Source organism: Wolffia australiana, chromosome 8 (genome assembly GCF_029677425.1).
Source record: "Wolffia australiana isolate 7733 chromosome 8, ASM2967742v1".
Lineage (NCBI taxonomy): Eukaryota > Viridiplantae > Streptophyta > Magnoliopsida > Alismatales > Araceae > Wolffia > Wolffia australiana.
The window spans coordinates 6,800,038-6,810,476 of record NC_135842.1 but is presented as its reverse complement, the minus strand read 5'-3'; positions in this window follow the sequence as shown (position 1 = coordinate 6,810,476).

Below are 10,439 nucleotides of genomic sequence, written 5' to 3'. Positions count from 1 at the left end.
ATAATTTAAATTCTAAATTATATATGTCTTCATTCAATGTATAAAAACCAAAATCTCAATAAGGCTTGTCACAAACCACCTTGGCCCAAGCTTGTCATGTCAAGCTTCTGTGTCATGGTGTGCTCAAAGCATATTATATCACCATGTGAGTGAAATGGGGGATACACTATTTCTTCTAAGGAAAATGGGCATGTCGTTTGATATTTACCAGACAGCCAGGTTAGAACTCGTATTTGGATCATTGAAAAACTAAGATTCATACCATTCTTTTGGTGGAACCTTCAACTGAATTTGTGCTCTGAGCAGGGATAAATCAATATTGAACCAAGAGCTCTTCCTTGGAGATATTTTGTTGGAAAGCTGAGGTCCAGCATTGATCTACAAGTTTTTCATCAACAAACATATTAGGTTTCAATTTTAATCTCACTTACCATAAAAATTCTATCATAATTAACAGAAAACCACATCATATTATCAGATTATTCTAATCTTTTCTATTTATATGCCATTAAGATTTATCTGATTTTATGGCAATTAGTGTCATTTACTTTTCAAATTTTATCCAATATAGATTTTATTATGCCCTCCAGTTGTCCACAATTTTTAACACTTAAAAATGCATTCAACATGGTTACAATTTGATCAAATCTCTCTTCTGATGACAACAGTTCATTTTTATAAAAATAATTAACTTCCTAAGTAAAAAACAATTATACATTGAAATGAGACAATATATTAAAACACTATAAATCTTTTTTTAATCCATTTCTGGACCCAATGCTTGGCAGACATTATCGACAAATATCCATGTTTTTTTTGTTATTCCTCTAAAGAGTGATGTTCATATTGAATTGTATCCTTGTAGAGACGGTATCTTTCTAGAGACGTGTTTGACCTGTGCCTATAGGAAAAGCTCAACAAAGTTCAATATCTCTTTCGAAAATTAAATTTAAAATTCAAAATGAGCATTACATACATATTAATCGCTAAAAAATGTCCTCGTAATATATTGTTTAAATAAAAATATACAAAGCAGGATTATTCCTTTTGGTTTATTTCTGTTTTTGATTTTCATGTCTATCTTTGATTTGATATTACAATGTATAATCGAGTTTGGATTGAGTCAATTGAGACCATAATTGCTAGCACTTATGGCAGGGAGTACTGTGGTTGGGTGAGCCACCAACTATTGCATATTAGGATAAACCTGAGATACATACATCGAACCTCAAAACTAGAAACCTCCACCTAGCATGGATTGGGTAAGAGCTGATCTGTCATTGGTATAGGTCAGGCCTCAGGACTATGGTATAGGGCAATATGCACTACATGATTACACGGATTCATGTGGGCAGAAGACATCACGTGGCTCATGTTATGGTCACATAAAGTGACACCTGGTAGATGCTGTTGGGTTCTAGAGGCCTTGAGATGGATGAACAGAACAAAACAATGCGCAGCAGAAGACTCTTTGCGAATCGAACGGCATCAACAAAAACATTGAAACGACGTACCTTGCACGAATCTCATTCATGATTTCTTCGATCCCGGAGCGAGACGAGTCGAGCTACTCAAGTGTGCAGCCTCTAGACGTATCCACGCGGTCCTCGACGCGTCGGATCTCCTCATTCTCGTTGACGAGCCCCATTCTTTCTCCGTCGGTGTCGTTACGTCGTCCTGATCACATCAGGGATGGAGAGGGGGTGTGGGAGAGTGGAGAAGAAGGGGAAAGGCCCCTGAACAATTCTGGCCTGGGTGAATTTCGTTCAGGGCCTTCCCCTATTAATACTAACTAGGTATTTTCATAAAAACCCCCAAAACTTAAGTATATCTTCCAACGTCCAAAAGACCATTTGCGTGTGACCCTCTAGGTCCATGTATCAGTCTAGTTGACGACTCCAGCGGCCCAATAACCTTTATTGGCCTTCCAAATTAATTAACTATATCATCATATAGATTAATTAACGTCGGATCAATTTAACCCAATCGATAGGTCGAGACTCCGACACGTGGGGTGCCAAGCTACACCTCGTGTCCTAGAAGATACAAAGGAGTGTGTATTGACTCACTCATGGAACCTGTTCGTCATCAGTATAATCCCTCATCCACTTGACGCTCCTTGGACGACTTAGGGTATGGTCAACTGTCAAACCCTAATCGGTCATCCGAGTTAGTACTGATGCATTTGGAAATCATCGGAGAACTCTTCTCCGATATTTCACTGCTTTGGCCAAGGACTTAGTTGCATCGTCTTCCTTGAGCTGTCACCTCTTATACCGAGGGTGGACGATCCCATCTTGACCACTCAATCGCCTTCGTGTACTTCTTGATGCACCCGAACTAAGACCGTTTAGAATCCCATGATTAGAGACTCGTTGGCCATCGCCAAAGTACGACCTTCCGTCCACAAGACGTCTTTGGTGTCTCAGGTCTAAGGACCACTTACACAACCGTGACGCGAATAAACCTGATTGAAAATTTGGTATAATACCATTCAGGGATTCGTACGGATCAATTCAGTGAACTCTTTCCACTAAAGAGCACCCACCATCTATCCTTAGTGTTGCCACACTAATGGCTACAGGACAGACCATACTCATCATATGAGTGACGCTAGATAGTGCTATTCTATCCGGATACTTTGATGTCCTTCTCTCTTATCCTTTGAATAGGAATGTTTAGAACACATGCTTAAAGACTAGTGATCTCCGTATTTCGATCTCATCATAATTCACTAAGTCCGATCATGTATTCATGGACTTCATTATGAGCATCACACATGCACTATAACGAATATGTTCTATTAATGAATATGGAACGAGATGCGGTATGTGTGATTGGCTTGCCGGACACATATATTTCCATCAGATGCTAGATAAGTGTGTTGCAACATGAGGAAGTCATGATGTGAGTGTGCAGTGTAGTTTGCTAACACATGGATGGTGCCACACGGCAGCCAGGGAATGTGTGGGCAATGGGGGAAAAGGATTTTTTGCATTCTACGGACCAATGATGTACGGGTTGTAGGGTGAAGCTTCCATCACCTAGTATAGGACTACATGAAATATATAACTACATTGTTTAAAGTAAAATAGTTTCATAAAATCAAAAAAAAGAAAATTGTAGAATATGGAGATGTAGAGGAAGGAATAAGAAGAAGGGAGATGGAGAGGAAGAAAGGAGAGAGATCGATAGAGCAAAATTAGGGTTGTCTCATGGGTTGTTAATGTGATGGTTCCATACAACCCTTATATAGGGTACGTGATTGAGAGCTAGTCTCTCATAGAGGCCCTTATTGGGCTAGAGGATGTAGGCCATATAGGCCTACATGGGTAGGCCCTTATCGGGCCTACATAGTACACTTTAAAGTAAAATAGTTTCATAAAATAAAAAAATAGAAAATCATATAACTTTATTTCATGTCAAATATTTTTAAATGTTAAATATTTAATTTCAATGAATTCCTAAATATAAATAGAAGATATATTTCTAATTATTTAAGTCAAATAATATAGTTTCAAATAAATCGCTGAAAAATAAAAAAATGGCCTATAAAATTTTATTGACTTAAATAAATTAAATATCAAATTATTTGATGCAGATAAAAATCATAAAATCATAAAATATGTATTTTGAAATTATTGAATGATAAATTTAAGAAATCCGTAAAAAATATTATTATAATTTAAAAAATTTAGATAGGAGATCTTCACTGAGGGGCCTGTGAAGATCTCAATAACCATTATAACTTAGTTAGTGTTTTTTGATAACAAGATAAATATTACATAAACCTCAGGTTTATTTACATGAAATTTTCATGAATATTACACAGTGTCATCAGAAAATTGGTGATTAAAATCATCATAATTGCTTTATAAATTCTTATAATTGATGGATATGTGGCTGCCTTTGAAGTGCTGTGAAGGGAGACCACAATGGCGTAGTATTCCAAGGTCTGTTTTGGGGAAAAAATGGGTCCCCACAACAGACATTGATTGCTGAATAAGCACATGTCAAGTAAAACAAGTGGGTACCTAATTGCAAGGAAAATCAAGCTAAATCATTGAAGGGAATTTTTGATATTACAAAGGATTCCAATGAGGACAGAGAAAAATGAAATAAAACCAATGGCCTAAATTTCACCAACTCTAAGTGTTGATATCTAAGGATCTATAAGATAGATTTAACTAAAATTTTGAGGCCATCTTCATCTTTCTTCCTTCTAACCATCCCATATCTATTAATGGACATCCTCAATCATGTGTTTAAATTATCTTTGAAATGTGCAACTACATTGGTAGACCTAGTAAAAGAAGATGATTTTAAGATCCATCAAGGTGTTCTCAATGTTATTGGATGATTGAAGGGAAGAAACAAAGAAGTGGAGTACCCAAGGTTTTTTTTTCTTTCCCTTACATTATTTATTCTTCATCAACACATTTCTAGTTTAGATCCATATCGAAATACATTATTTATTATATTAAATCAAAATCCAAAGTAATATCCAAATTCAAATGTTGCATTCTAAGGTTGTGATTAACATTAAAATTAGGTGGTTCTTACAGCCCAACACTAATAAAAAATAGAATTGTAACAGATATTTATATCTTAAGACCTGGTGATCAAATCACGTTGGCATGGGCCAGAGTTGTGATTTGGTAGTTCCTCAAGTGAGTCCTATTAAGCTTCTTATGATTTTAGTCTCTAAACATATCCATGTAGTCCTTGGCACGTCAAGTTTTATCCTTCATCTGAATGTTCCTCTTTATCAATCCATCATTGTTGTTACCCTGCTTGGAACATCGGGAGATGAAGGGAGCCAAGCAAAGAAGGAAAAATAAAGATGGGCATTTGAATAATTCCAGCGTAGGGTGAACTGTGTTCAAGTCCTTCCCTTATTTATACTTATGACATTTTTCACACAAAAATCTCTAAACTATGACGTTCAAAAGACCATTTGGCTGTGACCTGCTAGGCACAAGTATTAGTTTGGATAATGACATTAATTTTCCCATTAACCTTTAGTAGGTAATCTAATTAATATATATCAACAAAAATGTTGAATAATGAATGATAAATTTAACCCAATTGATGGATTGAGTTTCCAGCACTTGTAGTGCTAATGTAGTCAGGCTTTAGAAGATAAAAAGCAGTATTTCAAGACTCTCATGGAACTTTTACTTGACATTGGTTAACATGTACACGTATTCAATCATCTACTTCAATCTCATAAGATAACTAAGGTTACGATTGACTATGAAACCCTAATCGATCATCATAATTTTATTGATGCATTGGGAAATCATTTGAGAACTTCTCTCTTATATAAGGCTACTTTAGCCAAGGATTTTGACACATCATATTACTTAAGTTTTCTCCTCTTATTTTTAGTGCATACAATCCCACCTTGACCACTCTATCATATTCATGAACTTGTTGACATGCCCGATGTAAGACTATTTGGAATTCCATGATTAGGAACTCATAGCTCATAGTCAAAGGACAACCCTCCATCCATAATACGTCTTTGGTGTCTAATGACAGCTTACAAAACCCTGTTGTGAATCAGCCTAATTAAAATTTCGGTTTAATAACATTCATCGAGTCATATGGGTCAATCAGTGAACTTTTCTTTCTTAAAGAGAGCTCGTTATCTGTTTTTAATAGCTCCTTACTAATGGTTACAACATCAGCCTTAGTCATTACATGCATGGGAGTAGTGATGTAGGAAAATTGCATAGTTATTTTTAAATGTCATTGTAAATTTAATTTGCCTAGAACCAAATAAATTTGATAAAAATATAAACTTACTCAAATATATAGTGTGAGTAAGGTCTTCTCCACAGGGACTGGCCTTTAGGGATGTATTAATTATTGAGTTGTTAGAGAATAATCTATAATAATAATACTAAAGAAGAAATAAGTGGTAGTAAGTAGATATAATAACAGGTGAATAAGAGAAGAGAAAATATCTGATATTATATGTTTATATATATTATAGATACTAAGAATAATAAAGAATCAAGATATTAGATATAATATTTAAGAATGATAGTAATGTAGTTAGTGAAAAGATAAGTATTTAATAATAGTATTATTTTAATAAGAGTAAAGAACAAGAAGAAGAAGAACAAGCTAGATAGATAGGGAAATATTATTTAATTAAGTATAGATAGGTAAGCTAGAGAAGTATTTATATATATAAGAAGAAGATAGATAACGAGAGAATTATCTAATTATCTAACTAAATAAGCGGTTCGATAAGTATAAAGAGATATTAAGGAGTAAAGGGGTAATAATAGTAGTTAAGAAGTATTTATTTAACAATAAGATAAACTATAATGATAGAATACTACTTATATAGGTAAGATATTTATTAGGATTAATATAGGTAGTTTTAGATGTTTTAGATGTTTTATATGATTTATATTTTTATTGGTTTTTATATAATCAATTTAATGAAATAAGTAGTGATTTAGTCGAACGCCCGAGAGGTGTTCGACCAAATACCCAAAAGGAGATCGAAGTGTAAGGGAGATGTGGATTGTTTAATTAATAATAAGCTTTTATGTATTTTATATAGGTTTTATGGAATAAAATAGGGGATAATAAGGGTTTTTTGTCGAACACCCCTTGGGTGTTCGACATAATGCCGGATTGAAGTCGATTAGGTGTTTGATATTAGGAAATCAAATTAAGAAAGGTATTTCTATCAAACACCCATGAGGTGTTTGACAGAGTGCCCATGATAAGTCGGGGTGTGTATGTTTTTACTTTTTATAAGGTTGGTAGAAAGTAACTTATATAACTCAAGAGATATTCATCAAATACATGAGGTGTTCAATGCAATGCCCAACATATAACCGTGATAGAAATTTATACAAAATGGATGAAATCAATCATTGAACTAACTTGATTTAAACCTAAACTGTTCATCAATACAATTGAAACAAGAAATAACTGAGAACGGACCAGATGCATCCTGATTTGAAGAATGAGTGTGGCGGCACCGATCACTGCCGGTGAGCTTCGGTTTAGGAATTTGCTCGTTCTTCTCCTCTGTCCGGGTGCGAATACAAGCGCTCCTAGCTCTTCCCTAAAGCCTTCCTCGCTGTCAGCAGCTGCCGGTGCTGTCACGATGCCGCAATCTGCTTCCAAATGCGAAACAGAGATCTGCCGTCGCCGCAGAGGGCTTAAGGTAACGGAGATCTGTTTCGCATTTGGAATTCAGGGGCCTTCAGGCCCCCTTTAACGGCTTGGGTGGAACCTCCACGGTCATCCAATGGAGGGGGAGTGACCTGGGGATCCTCCCAGGCTGTTGGATGGCCTAACATTGACCAACAACCACCGTTCAGCTGGAGTCATCAACGAGGATGACGGCGAGGGGACAAAGAGGACAATATTGCCCCCCCCCACTATTTGATCTGGTCCTAAAATGAATCAATGGCTACAATTAGATCGCAATCGTGGACCCAACATAAGTTGGTGTACCCCTGCCGACATCAGCACGCCTCATCAGCAGCCTCGTCACGAGGCTTTCTTATGATTCGCTCACAAGACATGCCCGCATCTGCGTCATCCTCACCAACCAATAAGAAAGGCTAAAAACAAATAAAAATCAATTAAATACGACGGTATAGATCTCAATACACAATCTTCTTTAAGAAGATCGGACGGCTGAGATCATATCTCACTACTTAAAGTAAGCCCAAAATGACACGAGCTTTGGGCCAGGTTGGCTCAAAGCTTGGTTTGAATTTACTTGTGTTTTGTTTAGATCAAGGCCCATTGATCCGCGATCATTTGGTTATGCATTAGCCCGGCCCGCTGCAATTCTAAAATAGATAATGGGATTTAAGTCCCATATTGGCAAATACAAAAAGCTGTGTCACTACATATGTTGGGTTCTAGGGGCCTAGATCTGGATGAACATATCAAAATGATTCACAGCGGAAGACTAGAACGAATCGAACATCATCAACAAAACCATTGAAACGAGTACCTTTACACGTATCGCATTTGTGATTTCTTGGATCCCAGAGTGAGCTGAGTCAAGCTGTTCAGTGTGCAGCCTATAGATGTGTCCACGCGGTCCTTGGCACGTCGGATCTCCTCCTTCTCGTTGACGAGCTCCGTTCTTTCTCCGTCGACGTCGTTACGTCGTGCCGATCACATCGGGGATGGAGAGGGGGTGTTGGAAGATGGGAGAAGAAGGGGAAAGGCCCTTGAACAATTCTGGCCTGGGTGAATTTCGTTCAGGGCCTTCCCCTATTTATAATAAGTGGGTATTTTTCATAAAAAACCTCCAAAACTTAAGTATATCTTTTGACGTCAAAAAGACCATTTGCGTGTGTCCCTCTAGGCCCATGTATCAGTCTAGTTAATGACTCTAGCGGCTCAATAACCTTTACTGTCCGTCCAAATTAATTAACTATATCATCATATAGATTAATTAACGTCGGATCAATTTAACCCAATCGATAGGTCGAGACTCCAACATGTGGGGTGCCAAGCTACACCTCGTGCTCTAGAAGATTCAAAGGAGTGTGTCGACTCACTCACGAAACTTGTTCGCCATCAGTTACCGTGCACGTAGAGTCCCTCATCCACTTGATGTTCCTAGGACGACTTAGGGTATGGTAAATTTTTAAACCCTAATTGGTCATCCAAGTTAGTGGTGATGCATTTGAAAATCATCGGAGAACTCTTCCCCGATATTTCAATACCTTGACCAAGGACTTCACCGCATGGCCTTCCTTAAGATGTCACCTATTATACCGAGGGTGGATAATCCCATCTTGACTACTTAATCATCTTCGTGAACTTCTTGATGCACCCGAGCTAAGACTATTTAGAATCATATGATTAGGAACACGTTGATCATAGTCAAAGTATAACTGTCCATCCACAAGATGTCTTTGGTGTCTCAGGTCTAAGGACCACTTACACAACTATGAAATGCATCAACCTGATTGACAGTTTTGTATAATACCATCCAGTGATTCATACAGATCAATCTAGTGAACTCTTTCCACTAAAGCGCAACCACTATCTATCCATAGTGTCTCTACACAATGGCTATGGGAAAGTCCATACTCATCATATGAGTGAGGCTAGATAGTGCTATTCTATTCGGATACTATGATGCCCTTCTCGAGTATCCTTTAAATATGAATATTTAGAACACATGCTTAAAGACTGGTGATCTCCATATTACAATCTCATCATAATTCATTGAGTTCATGGACTTCATTATAATCATCACACATGCACTATAATGAGTATGTTCTATTAAAGAACATGGAACAAGATATGCAATGTGTGGTTCACTTGCTGGCCACATATATTTCCATTACAAGAACAAGTGAATGCATTTCCCTTCTCCCTCCTCCATTAGAATGTATGAGGTTCATCAACGTCAAAATCAGTGACAAGCATTAGATGGTTTTAATCATTGCAGATGATTGTATGATATTGACAGGGGTCTAGTGATAACATGAAAAATCATGATAATTCATGTTTATTTCATGCAATTTAGAGCATAATTTAGCTAATTATATGCATGTTATCATGCATTTATGTAATTTTCACAAAAAATATGTATGTCCACTAAATAATTATTCTTGCATTAAAATAAATATATTTTGATGTTTATAATGATTCATATGGATAGTATATTTAAAAATAAATAATTTGATGAAAATTTCATCCAAAAAGGAGTTTTAGGTAAAGAGATATTTAATTATGAATTTTAGTGACTTTTCTAGAATATATTTGATATTTTTCAAGTATTTTTTAAGGATAAAAAATGGCAAAATCAAGCCCCACTTAGGAGGGATGATGTGGATCAAATGGTGGCTCTCTTTTCTTGTGGAATAAGTCAATTTTGTGACCTACAAAGAGGGATGATGTGGAACAACTGGTGACTCTCTATTCTTGTGGAACAAGTCAAATTTCTCCTCTACACGGATGGATGATGTGGCAGGCTCTGGTGGCTCCCTATTTTGGTGGAACTACTCAAACAAATGAATGGCTAGAAATGCTCAAAATTCAAATATCCATGAGTGCTGATCCCATGGGTAGTTCTGGATCAAATGACCACCTCTTATTTCTCTTTTCATGACCTATGGTTGAGCCTATAAATAGATCCCAAGATTAATCCATTCTTGTAATTCCTTTTGCCTTTCTCCGTGTGGGAGACCTTGTGATACAAAGGTGTATGAGTGCCAATATAGGGTTTTTCCTCATATAAAATTGAGTTTCTTCCCTCTCTTGATCTATCTTCGTGTTTATTGCAACACGCCAAGGCACCGGGTGAAATATAGGGGTCCATGAAGGGAGATTAATGCTTGGGAGCATCACCAAAGGAAGAGGTAATTCTGAAACATTTAATTAGAATTTTTATTCCATTTCCCCTATCTTATCCATTCCCCATTCTC